Here is a 17,761-nt window from a genome sequence, read left to right as displayed (position 1 = left end):
CATCTGCAGATCACTTGGTAGCTCACGTTGGGTGGTCCAGGCAGGGTAAAGATAGCAACTGATCTTGGCCTGCCCTTCCCAGGAAGCTTCAGAGCCAGCACACTCTTTGGCCAGCTTTAGATCACCTGGAGCATCACACAACCACCTCCACCATAAATACATGCAATGGGCAGATTCACAGGCATCAGAACTGAAATGAGTCTCACCTTGAGACATTAGCCCCTGCACTGGAGCTCCTTCACTGTGGTTGTAGCTAGTCCTCATAGCCAATCAGCTTGGAGTAAATCCCTCCTACTGATGTGTCAACAGCAATCAATGCTCAACTACAAGAAGAGGGTACACATAGCCCACATGGTGGGCACACCTGGAACCCCCAGCTGGATGAATAGGGAGGCTGTGCCACTGGGCCCTATAGGACACCTACTACATGAGTCACTCTACCTAGACTAGGAGACATAGCAGCCCTACTAAATACATAGAAACAAACAAATGAAGGCAGCCAAAATAGGAGAAAAAGAAACATGTCTCAAATGAAAGAACAGATCAAAACTCCAGAAAAAGAAATAAACACAATGAAGACAATCTATCAGATGAAGAGTTCAAAACACTGGTTATAAGGATGCTTATTAACTTCAATAAAGAGATAGGAAACATAAAAATGGAGTTAGAAAACATAAAAAAGAACCAGTCAAGAATGTCGACTACAATTACTGAAATGAAGAATACACAATAGGGAATTAACAGTAAAGTAGATGAAGCAGAGGATCAAATCAGCAATTTGGAAGATAAGGAATAGAAAACACCCACTCAGAACAGCAAAAAGAAAAAAAAAGAAAAAAAAAAAACCAAAAAGCAAAAAATGAGGATAGTTTAAGGAGCCTCTGGGAGAACTTCAAATGCACCAACAGTCTCATAATAGGTGCTGAAAGGAGAAAAGAGAAAGCAAGAAGTTGAAAACTTACATGAAAAAATAATGATTAATAAATTCCCTAACATGGCGAAGAAAACAGACACACAAATCCAGGAAGCACAGACAGTCCCAAACAAGATGAACTCAAAGAGGCCCTCACCAAGACACATCATAATTATAATGCCGAAGACATTAAGAGAATCTTAAAGCAGCAAGAGAAAACCAGTAAGTTACCTACAGGGGAGCTCCTGTAAGACTGAAAGCTGAATTTGCAACAGAAACTTTGCAGGCCAGAAAGGATTAGCAAGAAATATTCAAAGTGATGAAAAGCAAGGACCTAAAATCAATATTACCCCATGCAGCAAAGCTATCTATTATTTAGAATCAGTGGATATATAAAGAGCTTCCCAGACAAGAAAAAGCTAAAAAAGTTCATCACCACTAAACCCATATTACAAGAAATTGTAAAGGGTATTCTTTAAGAAGAAGAAAAAATATCAAAAATATAAATAACAAAATGGCAATAAATACATATCTATCAATAATTAAATGCAAATGGATTAAATGCTCTAATCAAAAGACATAGTAGCTAAGTAAATAACAAATCAAGACCCTTACATTTGCTGTCTACAAGAGATTCACTTCTGTTTGAAAGACACTCACAGACTAAAAGTAAAGGGATGAAAAAGTTTATTTCATAAAAACAGAAACAAATAAAAAACTGTGGTAACAATGCTTATACCAGACAAAACAGACTTTAAAACAAAAGCTATAACAAGAGAAAAAGAAGGACCCTGCAATTTTACTTCTGGGTATTTATATGAAGAAACTCAAAACACTAAATCAAAAAGACATATGCACCCTGGCCAGTTTATCTCAGTGGTTAGAGTGTCGGCTCTCAGACTGAAAGGTCATGCGTTCGATTCCCTGTCAAAATCACATACCTGAGTTGCAGGTTCAATCCCTGGCCCTGGTTGGGGCTGTGCGGGAGGCGACCAATCCATGTCTCTCTCACATCAATGTCTCTCTCTCTCTCTCTTTCTCTCCTTCACTCCCTTCCACTATCTAAAAATCAATGGAAATATGTCTTTGGGTGAGGATTAACAACAATGAAAAAGACATATGCACCATATATTCATTGCAGCATTACTTACAATAGCCAAGATATGGAAGTAACCTAAGTGTCCATCAAAAGCAAAATGAATAAAGAAGTAGTATGTGTATATGTGTGTGTGTGTGTATAATGGAATATGACTCAACTATAGAAAAGAATACAATCTTGCATCTGTGACAACATGGATGGACATAGAGGGTATATACTGAGTGAAATAAGTCAGAAAGAGAAAAACACATGCCAGATAATTTCACTTAGATGTGGTATCTATATAGTAAAATAAATGAACAAGCAAAACAGAAATAGATACAGAGAACATTTTGACTGTTGCCAGATGGGAGGGGATTTCTGGGAAGCAGGGAGGATGAAAGATGAAGGGATTAAGAAGTACAAATTGGAGATACAGAACAGTCATGGGGATGTAAGGTACAGCATAGGGAATATAGCCAATAGTATTGTAATGGCTATGCATGGTATCATATGAGTACTGGATTTATCAGGGTGATCACTTTGTAACTTACACAGATATCTAGTCACTGTATTATACACCTGAAACTAACATAATATTGTACATCAACTGTAATAGAAGATTCTTAAAAATTATCTTTAAAAATGAATATATTGAATAGTTATATAAATAAAGAAATAAATAGTTGTTCTCAGAGTTAATATATGTTAAATATGTTATGGTATATACCAATACCCACTACATAGTAATTGCTGTCCAGCCGGTGTGGCTCAGTGGTTGAGCATTGACCCGTGCACCAAGATGTCACCAGTTCGATTCCCAGTCAGGGCACATGTCCAGGTTGTGGCCCGATCCCCATTGGAGAGCATGCAGGAGGTGGCCAATCGATATTCTCTCTCATTGATGTTTCTCTCTCTCCTTCTCACTTCCTCTCTATCTAAAAATCAATAAAGGGAAAAAAATACATAGTAATTGCTGAAAATGTAAAAAATAAAATACTATATAACATGAACAACTTATGTATCAACTATTTTTAATGTATTTCCAAAAATAAAGATAACTTTCCATTTTCACTCCTTTAAAATACTTTCATATTCTCACAGAAATGTTCTCCCTAAAATTACTCTGTGAAACATTCCTGAATTAAAGTAAATAATAATATTTACACCCCAAAAAGAAAAAAAAGAGAAGGAAATCGTCATGGGGATGTAAATTACAGCATAGGGAACATAGTCAATAATATTGTATTAACTATGTATGGTTCTAGGTGGATACTAGACTTATTGGGGGGAATCATTTTGTAAGTTATAGATGTCTCACCACTATGCTTTACACCTGAAATAAATATAATATTGAATGTGAACTGTAATAGAACAAAATTAAAAGTAAAATTGAAAAAATATAGTTAAGTCAGACTATTATTTTAACTAAATTTATTTTTCTGTCTGAATGTGTTCATCTTCTAAATAAATTGATAACCAAATGAGTTGATTTGGTCAAGTTATAGATAGGGACCCAGATGTCATATTTTCTTTCCAAAGGGTCTCATTTTAGAAGAATATAGATTTACTCAGGTGGCTGGGACACAAAGAGATGAGGAGGTTATCATCCTATTGATATTGACAATGTAGGTTACCCACTGAAGAAGCTGGTATCCTTCACCACAAACCATATATGGCTCCTGATCCAGAATTTGGAAAGCTACCAAAAGGGTTTGGGCAAGAGATGGAGGACAAGCAAAATGATTTCCCATAGCAACAAACAAACAACATTATTGCTCATAAGACAAATAAAATGAATGCAAGATATTTTCCAATTTATATTGACATGCCTGGGAACATGTATGGGAGTGGATCCTAAGTAGTATGGATAAGGGTGGAAAATACATTAGACTGATTATATTTTTGATATAAGTGTACTTAAAAGAGACACTAGATTCATTGTGTTAGTTTGAGATGCTAGGAGAGTTCTAACAGTCATCATGGTTAGATTATTGCATTTTCTTGATACCCTGGAGATGATGGTATCCAGTTATAGCTCACCACTATGTTGAAAGAACATCCTCTTCAATAAGGATTTCCAGCACACATTTGTGAGGGAGCTTTAGGGTGCTTGCCCTCTGTCATCCAGAAATACCAGTGGGAACTGCTGCAATCAAACTAGACTCCTTGAGTTCAGCAGGGACACTGGGACCGTGCCGTGGTAGGGACCAAATTTTGGCACTTTGTGGCCAGAAACCACAAAGAGCTTTGGGTTGGCCAATAATGTGTCCTTATCACAGAAATAGGTTGAGAGCCTTTTAAAGTATTACTTGATATGTATAAGAGATACAGATCTCTTCCAGTGAATGGACATCTAACTATAATGATTATAATGTTCATGCCTGTCAACCACTTCTCCACATTGAGCTAATTTACAAACCTAGAGCCTCATTCAAGAGGCCATTTATTTTCATGCTGCCTGAGATACCCATCATATATTGGGGGTTTTCTGACTACCAAACCATGAAGCTGGATATGCACAATAGCACTCCTTTATCAAGCAGAAGTGTTATCCAATTTGAGCATGTCTTAATGGCACAAGTAAATTTCATGAGCAAGTTGCCCAGATGCCCGTGGCCCATACTCCTGATACATGGCCTCCTCCTTCTCAACCATAGGTGTGGCCCCTTGAATAGTTCCCTATGGTCATAACTAAAAGAAAATGTTTGTGTCTGGTTTACCATAAAGCCTACAATATATTCTGGCACCACCATTCCCCAGAGGGATCAACCAGCTGTGTGTCGGCAGATTGATTATACTCAACTATTTCCATTGTGGAAGGCGCAGCACTTGGTCCTCGCTAAAAGAGATGCGTGGTCAGGATATAGATATTCCTTCACTGCATACATTTGCTCTGCTAAAAAGGACCATCTGCATATACTTTATCCACTGTCATGACAGCTCACATAGCATTACTTCTGACCAATGAACTCATTTAACAGCTAATAAAGTATGAAAGCGAAACACATTTAAGATAGGTATATAGAAATACCAAGTTCACAAGGACTGAACTCTTGTGTTCAGTGAAAACTCAACAGAACTGGAAATACCTATTTGAAGATTTCCTTGCCTCTGTGGCTCCAGATTAGGACTGGCCACAAGAATAATTTGTATAAGATGTGGTAGATGGAAAGGCAGCAGCAGCCATTACACTCTGAAGAAGGGTGGAGGGTGCTGGGCATCCATGCAGTTCGTGTATGGTATCACTGACCTGCTGGTTCATCTTGGCAGAGGACAGCAGCTGGGCTTGTGGCTCTTCCAGCTAACACTGGATCACCTCCTTCAGCTTCCCCAAGTCCTGGGTGAGGTGCGTGTGCAGGGAAAGTGTATCTGCTTCTTCTTCAGGTCACCCATGTCATCAAAGGTTGAGGTGTTAAGAGACACATGTGAGTTTCAATTTTTCCTTGCAGGTTCCAGTTGGTCCTTGCTATACTCTGCTTCACCTGGAGCATTTCTTCCCAACTGCCAGCCCTGATGATCTACAACTACTTCAGGACCACAAAGAGATGTAGCAGCAACAACTTTCCATAGACATTTTCAACAATTATGTATGATCTAACCTCATTAATAAATTTATACTTCCATATCACTCATAATGGCTCTGTTTTCTAGATTAAACCCCAAATGACACTGTAATTAACAATGTAATTTGGTATGGTCGCCTTTAGGAAGAATTACAATGTATACTACCACTATTAGGATTCATGTTTAATTCATACTAATTATTGCTTTAAGCAAGGTTTCCTAAATTTAAATGGCCCTCACTAACCTCAGTAGGAGAAAACTTTTGTTGTTTTTGTTTCATATTTTGACAGGTCCTACTGAGCATATTTTCTTAGTATTTTCATTACAATTCTCAGAATACTTTAAATTCTTTATATTTTAAAAATATGTAGCAATAAATCAACAACTAAGGTTTTAGTTAATGAATGTGTTAGTAGATGTTCCATATGTATACAAACTAGTTCAAATTCAGTCTTTAAAAATTTTTATTTATTTATTGATTTTAGAGACAGAGGAAAGGAGAGGGAGAGAGAAATAGAAACACTGATGAGAGAGAACGATTGGCTGCCTCCTGCATGTCCCCCAATGGGAATTTGGCCCACAATCTGGGCATTCCCTGATGGGAATCAAACTGGTGACCTCTTAGTGCACGGGTCAATACTCAACCACTGAGCCACACTGGCCAGGCTCAAATTATGTCTTGAGTGTGTATAAGTGAAAAACAAAGAGAAAGAAAATAGTTTCCTCTTCAATAAAATATAAAAAATGACAAAAGTTCCTTTCCTTATAATGTTTAAGAATAGATCTTTAAGATTATAGCTGGATCCAAATACTTATTCCTAAAACCATTCTGCTATCCTAGGCCTACTCTTGAACATTGGAGATCATAAATGGTCCATAAATGGAATAAATATGTTTTCATACAAGACACACCCTGGATGAATAGGACTGCTTACCCACATCTAACTGGAAAACAAATGTTTTTCCCACTTAGGATGATCACATACTCAGCAACTGGGTCACTTTCTAAAGAGTCAACTGGGGTTAGAATCATAAAGAGCCAATAATTGCCACCCCCACCCAGGCAGGAGTTGGAACCAATTATGATGTGAAGAAATGGAGAGTTAAAATGTCAGCTTTTTCTTCTTTTAACTGATAAAAGCAGGCTGGATAAGATGGATTTTTTAAAAAGTGTAGGAGGTTAAGTGTCAAGATGAGCTTGCTAATATTTTACCTCTAAGATGGACAGACTCACCCACACAGTCACAAATAGCTGGCCAAAACTGCAGGCCCCACTAAGGTAACTGCATGGCAGCCTGTATCTTTCCAGTAAAAGGGATAATAGTTTTTGCTCAGCTGTTTTGTTATGAATTAGAAATATATCATATACAATCCAGCTCTCTACTGGCCTTTACCAAAAAGTGTCTCGAGGATTCCGGTACATTTAATGTGACCCAGACCCTCATTCCTGGGAGGTCTGAGACCCTGATCACCATGATCTTCGCATTATTTCCAGTACTCGATATTATTTTACATAACATTAGCTTATTCTCTATGCATATATGATACTTCCCTGAACTGACTATAAATTCTTTATAAGAAGCGTCCATGTTTTAATGCTTTTGTTCTACCTCATTGCCTTTCCCATAATGCCAGACACATAAGAGTGTTCACATTAAAGTGTGTGTGTGTGTGTGTGTGTGTGTGTGTGTGTGTGTGTATTATATATATGATAACTAAATGAATGAATGCCAGGCTTATGATGCACATTATCTGATCAGGGAAGTAGACTCTAAAATAGAGATCAATATGCAGAAAGTTGATTAAAATAGAGATCAATATGCAGAAAGTTGATTAGAAACTGCTTATAGGACCAACCTCTGTGGAGAAAAAAAAAGGAAGCAAGATAGGGTAAAAGGAGAAATTGGACTATGTCACCATCTCATCAAAGTTCTCAGTTAAACCCATACACAGCTATAAAGCTGGGATGAACCTTCAAAGTTATCTAAGTTTGAGAGAGGTAACTGGGCCTTTGCACCACAGTACAAACCATTTAGTGGATGCAGGCTTCTCCCAGGAAGGGGTATGACCTTGGTAAGGTGTCTCTCCAGGAGAGTACATTTCCTGCAGAAGTCGACAGCTGGGATCTGGAAGCATTCCCAGAAGCTGGCCTTCATTACTGAAAGGAGAGCGAGGCAGTATATTAGAGCTTCTATATACCACCCCTTGAGATGCTCAGATCCATTTCTTTATGTAAATTCTAGATGTTCCTCAAGGATTCAAGTGGGACTCTTACACTGGGAGACGTTTCTAAGAAGGTACATGCAACAAACACCTGAGCTGGTGTTGCTGTCACAACAGTTTGCCATCAACTTCTTTGTCTGCCATCCGTTCTGGATTCCCCCCATCTTCCGCTAGCATCTTTCATTCCAGGTGAATCTGACACAGACTCTCATGCCTTAGGGATCTGCATCCCTAATCATCATGCCTTTTTCATGTGGTGGCATGCATTTGTCCATGAACCACACAAATCGAGTGAGAATAAGTAGAAACACCCAAATGAATCACTTGGGTGTCAATCATATTCTAATCTTCCCCTATTGTGTAACAGGACTTCTACTTCTTCCTGATGGTTAGGATCAATTACTCCTCCCAGGAAAGGTGGCTCTTAATTTGGGCTATGGTCTCTTGGCAATACAGGCCCTAAGTGTCTGAGTGGCAGCTGTAACTTAAAGTTCAATGGGGCTTCTGCTGTGTTTCCTGGTACATGTATTCCCTTTTGGGAACCAAGACCTCTATACATGCAGCATCTAGAATTGGGGCAGGGAGTCCAAATTCCCAAAGTGGGTCACTGGAATGATGTTAAGACAAGCCCCTATATTCCCTCCCTGTACATCTTTTCTCATCCTATTTATCTCTTATTTTATTGGATCTGTTGGGCTGTAGGCCAAAGTAGCTATAACACTTGCTTATAGCTTGGATCTGCTGAAGAACTCTTTCCAATTCCGTGTCTTACTCAAAGGTTGAGCATTATTCCAAGATGTAGAATGTGCTGCCTCTAAAACCTGAAGAGGTATACCAACTGTATACCTCCCTTCTCTGTGATAAGGCATCCTTCTCTGTGATAAGGCATGTAAAATGCAATAATTCCTTTACTTTGGAAGTCATACCCTGCTATTTCCGAGACCCCTTGGGCTTCTAGAAATTTTACTGATGTGGTAGTTCCCTTAATTTTCATAGCGTATACCTCTTTTTTTTATCTATAGTGCCTATGCAAAGCTTTCCAGACACTTGACAACTTCTTGTTTTTTTCTGGTCTGATTAGCATTAAGTCATCAATATTGTAGATCAGAATGATGTTTCATTGTTTATCCAATTCTTATGTCTGGTTTGTTCCAGATCTCCTTGGACTATAACATGACAAAGGGCAGGAAAGATAACATAGTCTTGAGCAAGATTTGAGTTTTGTCCTCTCAATAATACCTAGGAAAATTTGTACGCTATGAGACAAAAGAGAAAATATGGGATAACATCATGATTAATGTAAAAAATGAGTAAAATAAGAAAAGATTTTAAGAACATCAATAAAATGTGATCACAAACATTAAAATCAAAGTTAGAATAAGGCATAAGTGACATTGTGTAAAATGAATTCATGTTATAAAAGACAAATTAGAAAAGCTCTCCTAAAATGCATAGAATAACAACAAAGAGAACAGGTGGGAGAAAAAATGGTACCTATAAAGGTCACAATATTAAGATTCAATCTACAGATCACTGGTAAGCATGACTAGGCCGAAATTTTCAAAGCAAGTTAACAGGCAACTTCCTGAGATAAAGGAGTCCCCAGATAAGAAGGATACACTTTGTAGCAGAAAAAAATGGCAATAGTCAATAGCTAGATAGATCCTGATGACATTTCTTAAAATAAAACAAATAAGTGACATTTAAAATAGTTTTACTAAATAATTCAAGAAACAAGTATTAAAAACTGTATGGACAAGATATTTAGGGAGTAATGACAACCTTGTATAGATGAACAAAAACACATAGACAATGTGCTTTAAATAAAAAAATTACGAATCTAATTTTTTAAATTGTTAAAGAAATATAGGACTACTCTCCAGAAAAATATATAATTTATATATTCCATCAAATTAATATAAAGAAACAAAGAATGGAAGAATAAGATACCAGAAAATATCTTTGTGACCTTGAGGAGAGAGAGGGTTTCTCTTTCCAAGACTCAGAGAGTACTTTTATAGGCAACATTTGACAACTCTGATTACATTCATATGGAAATTGCATACATCACAAAGTACTACTTTTTAAAAAGCAGAATACAAAAAAAAAAAAAAAAGGCTTAGAAAGTGTTTTTTTTTAAATAGATATGATCAACTCAGTAGGAGGAAGTTCCAGGAATATAAAAATCTCTCAAAATCAATGTTAGAAGATAAACCAATAGAAACATGATACAAACTTTCTTGAATTCAAGAAACTAAGAGCTGAACATACAATAAAAATGAAATATATGCAATCTCACTAATAATCATGGGAATGCAAATTAATGTAAAAGAGACAAAATCACATGGCCAAAAACTGAGAAGTTTGACAATGATAAGGCCAGGATGTGGAACAAGAGGAACTTGAATTCTCTGCAGTTGGGAGGGCAAATCAGCATGATCACCTTCAAGAAAAATTTGACAACTTAGATTGAATGTACAAGTATCTATGACCTACAAATTTTACTCCTAAATATATAGGGAATAAAGATTGTGTGTGTGTGTGTGTGTGTGAGTGTGTGTGTGTGTACACAGGAGCTTGGCAGAGGAAAAGACGTTTATGATTGATTTATGGATCAATGTATAGGCAATAAAATTCAAAAAACAACATAGTGGTGTTAAAGAACACATTTGGGAAGGTGATTCCTCTGGGAAAAAGGGAGAAAATGAACTATGAAGAGCAAAACACAGAGATTTCATTTGACTATGTAATATATTATTTAAGTCAGATGGGTAGATGAGTGTATATTATTTTATTCTCTATACTTTTTTTGATATGCCTTAAAATTTATGAAACCGATGTATGCCCAAATAATAATGATATAGTGATAAATTAGAAACATAAAATGAACAATAGATGAACTAATCCAAGATTCTTGGCCTTTTCGAAGATAAGTTTAAACATGAATAGAAAAAGAAATCACAAATATAGACAAAGACATACTCTAATAGATGGAATGTCTTAAAATTCTAAAAGGATATCATTTGGTCAATTTTAATACGTACATATATATTTCAATGACCGAGATCAGTTTTCAGGTAAACCCACCTAACCCAAATGTATGTGAGATTCACTGGCGCCACCTTGAGAGCTATATACTCAGTGGAACCCCTAGCCCACCACTCTGACAGCCTACATCTTCCCAATACATGGACGCGTCTGGGTCCCGCAGGTCCTTTGGTCACCTCTGTACACGGGTTCCCTGCTGACTCTCTTCTTCACAATGTTCACCCAGACACACAGTTTATCTTTTTCCTCAGTTCCTGCCCAAAAAATTAAAACCACTCCCTGAAGTTATGTTGAAGTGTGAAAGATTTTACTGAAAATTGGATGAACAAGTTAAACATCCCTGAACAAAATAACTGGCACACATTCCATTAGGCCACCGCACCCGTGGAAAATTTTCCTTAGCTCTTTTCCTAACATAGCCCTCGCTCCCTACCACCTCTGAGTTCTTTCTACCTCTTCATTCTTTACATTCTGCTTTCTTCTCTCCCTGCACAGTATAAAACAATAATCAATTCTTTCATATTTTGCCACATATAACTAATAAATTCTTAATGCCTGTTAACACCGTGCTTTCTAGGTGCCATGTTCTATACCAAGGTGTTTTCATCAAGGTATTTTCCCAATAGAAGTGGATTCTCTAAAAGGGACGCACATGACAGACACTATGTACTATACATTTCACTTCCTCAACTAAGATTGCCAAAATACACTCAAGAAGTTGGATAATGGTATTTATAGCATTATCTCAAATATGAAATATGCCTAAAACACACACATACATACACAAAGATAAGGCATTTGTGTAGATATTAATTGACTATCAATTGATCATGAACCCTGTCTGGTTTGGCTCAGGGGTTAGAGTGTCGGCCATTGGACCAAAGAGTTGCAGGTTCGATTCTGGTCAAGGGTCCTCAACCCTATTCAAGTCATGTGGGAGGCTACCAGTCTATGTCTCTCACATCAATGTTTTGCTTGCTTGGTCAACTCGCCCCACACTCTGACTGAAGATACATAGAAAAATATCCTCGGGTGAGGATTTAAAAAAAAATAGCTCATAATATTTCATTTCTATTTTTAAATATTATTTTGATGATTAGAAAGATAACATTAAAATGAATGAAAGTATAGGTGTAGTATTCCTTAAATAAAGAAGGCAAAGTGTCCATATTTTCTGAAATGCAGTTTCTACCACATGTCTAGAACAAATATTGATAACCATCATTCCACTTCCTAGCAAAGCTTCACTGACCCAGTATCCTAGGATGTGGGCATGGACAGAGAGTCCTGTTCGTCAGGTCTATTCCTGTCCTATTGTTCCAGAAGCTTCCGTGAACATTTTCCTGGTTGTGCATCCTCAGTGTGGCTCTGCTGTGTTTTCTGGAATCTATACTTTTGCTGTGGTTGAATTTCTGCCTTTGGGAAGTTGCCTTGTTTCATATTGATTCTCCATGATGACTTGCAGTGTTCCCCCCTGCAGTCACTTGCCTGCATTTAATGGAGAGTAAGCAACAGTGATTCTGTACTGACACCCTGAAATGGTGGTAAGGGATAACTCCAGGTCTCTCTCGATGTACTATTTATGTCTCTGTCCTCATATTAGCCTCCTTCTGTAATAATTGTTAAAAGTGATATTTTCCCATGGGACCCTTCCTGAAACCCTGGGCTGCCACAGCATCCCTGTGACATATTATTTTTTTTAATTTTTTATTTTTTCTCCTCACCTGAGGACATTTTTCCATTTTTTGTTCAGATAGAGTGGGAGGGAGAGAGAGAGAGAAACATCGATATGAAAGGGACACATCGAGTGGTTGCCACCCGCATGACCCAACCAGGGCCAGGGACAAACTGCAACCAAGGTACATGCCCTTAGCGGGAACCGAACCCGGGTCTCTCTGGACCCCCTGTGACATATTCTTACAGCCACCTTTATTTACCCTTTTGTAAAAACTATTCCCACGTAATTTCAGCTCCATGAGAATAGGACCGTGTTTCTCTGTTTACTACTATATTTCTGTACTATAACAAATGCTTAATGAATCAATGAAGAGAGAGATGGATGAATGGCTATTACCCAAACTTATTAAATTTTTTCTCTCTCATCTTTAATTTTTGTTCACTGGTTCTTGCAGAAAAAAATAAATAAAGTCAGTTCAGCCAGAGATCTGTCTCCTGTAAAAAAAGATCTAAAGGAAATTAAAAGCGTTTCAATAAAATCAAGATGGCAATTTAATAGGATTTCGATGCTAAGATTAAGAGAATTTCAATCCCAAACTTTTCTTCATTCTTTTACATTCTGGTTTACTTTTTTCAGGAATCCATGCTCATGGAAAAACATGAGTCTTTTCCCCATTGTTGCTCCTAAGGACTTCATATCGGTTGAATTTTTCTGTCTCCTGATGACCCTAAAAACCCCTGTGTGCTTTATACTGATGGCAGCACACTTGCATGGCTCCCCCGGACCACCGCATGGTGCTGTTCCTCAGACGAGCACTTCCTCGGGGTTCCCCTCTCTGATTATGCCAATGGTCACATTTTCTCACCTAATTTATCAGTTTGGTTCTCCATCCCTTACACAATTACCTAAAACAGCATCTCCCTGATATGGAATGGCTGTCCTTCCTACCTGGTCACTTATGCCATTTTTTAGCAAACTTATTCTATTTGAAAACAGCTCTAATAACAGGGTCATTTCTTTAAAAAAAAAAAAATGTCCACTCACTGTTTTCTTTCTTCCCCAACTCCCCCGCTCTTGGTTTCCTTACATCCAGGCTTCCCCAAGGCCAGTCCATAAATTCCATGGCTAATTTACCTGAATCAAGCCTTTTATGAGGACCTGCTTCTTTTTAAAACCCCCAAAAGCCTCTAATTATCTTAGGATTTATAAATATGAACTTTCTGCACTTAATTAGGCATTCCATAATGGAGTTATAGCATCTATGTGTATTTTACATCCCTCTAACTTTAACATCGATCTTGACCACAATCGTGCAAGTGTCCCCATTCCTGCCATCCTAAATTTACTTCTGATATTGCCCTTTACAGAACGGTCCTCATTCTTCTCTTTTTAAAAAAAAATCAAAATCCTATTAATTTTGACCAGTTCAAATTCCACATACTTGATGAAGCCTTCCTTTTAGTTCATACCAATTTTTGCTTCTGTGAACCCCTCTCATATATATGATACCAGATCATCAATCTAAATGCTCCATGTATGCAATCTGACTGTATAATTCCTGACTGCCAATTCCTCTATTAAACTTTGTTCTAGTCTCTGTTGTACCTACACAGGGTCATGAACTTAGCCCAACTTCATAAGTTCAGTATTGACTGCAAAGTAAAGATGCCTTTCTTCCCTGGTTGAATTCTTGGAGGATATTGGAAGTAAAGAAAGGAATTGAGTTAAGAAGATGATAGGAAAGCAGTGCAAAACAAGGGAATGAGACAGATTTGAAGACTAAAGGGTTTTGAGAACTATTTTCAAGCCTGAGCCAATGTTACCATGACCAGGCTTGTCAATAACCACAAGCAAACTAGCTATCCACCTGCTGCAGTAAGGAGACATTTGGAGCTCAAAGAGAGTGAGTGGTAGCTTCAGATAACACTTTGACACTTAACATCTTTATATTTATTAATATCCTTCTGAGGTCCCCTAGCTGACATCTGGGCAAACTTTCATGTCATACCTGTGGGGAAAAGTGAAGACAGGGATTGTGAGCACTTTGACAGAAGACAGACAGACACAGAGAGAAATCCCTTGCCAATTCTCTAACAGTGATACAACTGGGAATAGAAAACAGGTCCCATGCCTTACCATCTGGTGTTCTACCAGCTAGACCACACTGTCTCTCCAAATTGCCAACCTAGATTCATAACTGTGCATGTGAAAGCATTCTGGTCTTTGTTTTTCTATGCTGTTGAAGATAGAACATCTCTTTCATTGGGCATGTGGAAATCATTATGTCTATACAAATTTATAATTAATGGTGTTGGTTCTTTATACACAGCAACAAAAAACGTATTTGTTTATTTCAAAGGTATAAGAAAATTAAGAAATTCTTGGTGCAAGATAAGAAGATATTTAATTACAAATTATTTAAAGAAATATATATCGAGAACTAGCAAATCTATTGTATTAATTTCTACACATCTATGTTTTTCTCCTAGAGTTTGAGTTACTCTATTCAACAAAGCAGATTTCTGAGCACACAGGACTTCTGTAGCTTTATGTTTGCATCAAACCATAATTATAGAAATAAGAATGCTATTTGTTTGTTTGTTTGCCATGTGCTCTTCCTGCCTGTGTTCACTCTCACATACATTGATCACCCTAGTGGAGAAATTGCATCTTTGACTTAGATTGAGATGAGAATTTTCTATTTAATTCAAGAAAAATTAAGGTTTAGGATCGGGTAAAATAGACTTCTTTGTTTAATAACAAAGCCAGAGGTCTATTTGGGGTTATAAGAAGGAGGCAATCCTTGATACTAGTATTTAAACCTTTACTCTTTCAAATACCTGTGTGCTTCTGACCAGCTCTTCCACTAAACACGACCCTGTAGCCATGTCAGCTGTACTCATGCAAAGCATTTTTTTTGTTGTTGTTGTTGTTACTCCTCAAATGAGGACATTTTTTCCCATTTAATTTTAGAGAGTATGGAAGGGAGGGAGGGGAAGAGAGAGACAGACAGAGAGAAACATCTATGTGAGAGAAGCACATCCATTTGTTACCTATTGCACATGCCCCGACCAAGGCCAGGGATTAAACTTGCAACCCAGGCACATTCCCGTGATCTGGAATTGAACCGGTGACCCTTTGGTGTACCATCTGATGCTCTATCTACTGAGCCACACTGGCCCGGGTTATGCAATGCATTTTTGAGGGTGGCAGTTGTAATGATGTCCATAGAAGTAAAGTCATCGTATAATATGTCATCTGCGAATAATGACAGTTTCACTTCCTCCTTTCCAATTTGGATCCCTTTTATTTTTAACTCTTATCTGATTTCTGTGGCTAAGACTTCCAGTACTATGTTAAATAAGAGTGGCGAAAGTGGGCATCCTTTTCTTGTTCCTGTTCTTAATGTAAATGCTTTTAGTTTTTGTCCATTGAGTATGATGTTGGCTGTAGGTCTTTCATAAATGGCCTTTATTATGTCAAGATATGATCCCTCTATTCCCACATTGCTGAGAATTTTTATCAGAAATGAGTGCTGGATTTTGTCAAATGCTTTTTCAGCATCTATTAATATGATCATGTGGTTTTTATTCTTCATTGTGTTTATGTGGTGTATCACATTTATTGATTTGTGAATATTGTACCAGCCTTGCATCCCTGGGATGAATCCCACTTGGTCATGGTGAATAATTTTTTTGATGTATTGCTGGATTTGATTTGCTTGTATTTTGTTCAGGGTTTTGGCATCTATTTTCATCAGGGATATTGGCCTGTAGTTTTCTTTCTTTGTAGTGTCTTTTCCTGGTTTTGGAATTAGAATTATGCTGGCCTCATAAAACGAATTTGGAAGTCTTCCTTCTTCTTGAATTTTTTGAAATAGTTTGAGGATAATGGGTGTTATTTCTTCTTTGAATTTTCAGTAAAACTCCCCCGTGAAGCCGTCCAGGCCTGGGCTTTTGTTTCCTGGGAGATGTTTCCTTGATTACATCTTCAATTTACTTTGTTGTTATTGGTATGTTCAAGACAGATGACATGATATTATACGTAGAAAACCCCAGAGACTCCATAAAAAATTCAGTAGACTTAATAAATTAATTTGGCAAAGTATCAGGATACAAAATTAATGTCAAGAAATCCACAGCATTCTTAGATATCAAAGATGAACTCACAGAAAGAAAAACTAAAAAAAAAAAAAAAATCCCATTTACTATCGCAACAAAAAAAGTAAGATATCAAGATATCTAGGAATAAACTTAACCAAAGAAATAAAGGACCTATTCGCAGAAAATTGCAGGACATTGAAAAAAGAAATAGAGGAAGATATAAAAAAGTGGAAGCACATACCTTCTTCATGGATTGGAAGAATTAACATCATTAAAATGTCCATACTACCCAAAGCAATCTATAGATTCAATGCAATCCCCATCAAAATACCAATGAAATACTTCACAGAATGAGAACAAATACTTTAAAAGTTCATATGGAACCAAAAAAGACCCGAAATAGCCACAGCAATCTTGAAAAAGAAGGACAAAGTAGGCAGGATCACAATACCAGATATCAGGTTATACTACAAAGCTACTGTAATCAAAACAGCCTAGTACTGGCACAAGAACAGGCACATAGATCAATGGAATAGAATAGAGAACCCAGAAATGGACCCAAAACATTATGCTCAATTAATATTCAACAAAAGTGGCAAGAGCATACAATGGATTAAAGACAGCCTCTTTAATAAATGGTGTTGGGAAAATTGGACAGCTACATGCAAAAAAATGAAACTAGACCATCAACTTACACTATACACAAGAATAAAATCAAAATGGATAAAATACTTAAATGTGACTTGAGAATCCATAAAAATCCTAGAAGAAAATGTAGGCAACAAAATTTTGGACATCATATGCAGCAGAATTTTCACTGACACATCACCTAAGGCAAAAGAAACAAAGAAAAAAAATGAACATGTGAGACTACATCAAACTAAAAAGCTTTTGCACAGCAAAAGAAATAACCATCAGAATGAAAAGGGAACCCACTGTATGGGAGAGCATAACTGCCAATGATATATTCCAAAATATATAGAGTGCTCATACAACTCAACAAAAGGAAAACAAAGAACCTAATTAAAAAATGGGAAGAGGAGCTAAATAGACACCTTTCCAAACAGGACATACAAATGGTCAAGAGACATATGAAGAAATGCTCAACATCACTAATCATCAGAGAGATGCAAATTAAAACAACAATGAGG

The sequence above is a fragment of the Molossus molossus genome, unplaced genomic scaffold (genome assembly GCF_014108415.1).
Source record: "Molossus molossus isolate mMolMol1 unplaced genomic scaffold, mMolMol1.p scaffold_m16_p_4, whole genome shotgun sequence".
NCBI lineage: Eukaryota > Metazoa > Chordata > Mammalia > Chiroptera > Molossidae > Molossus > Molossus molossus.
The sequence above is the reverse complement of the archived record's forward strand: the minus strand, read 5'-3'. Positions refer to the sequence as shown.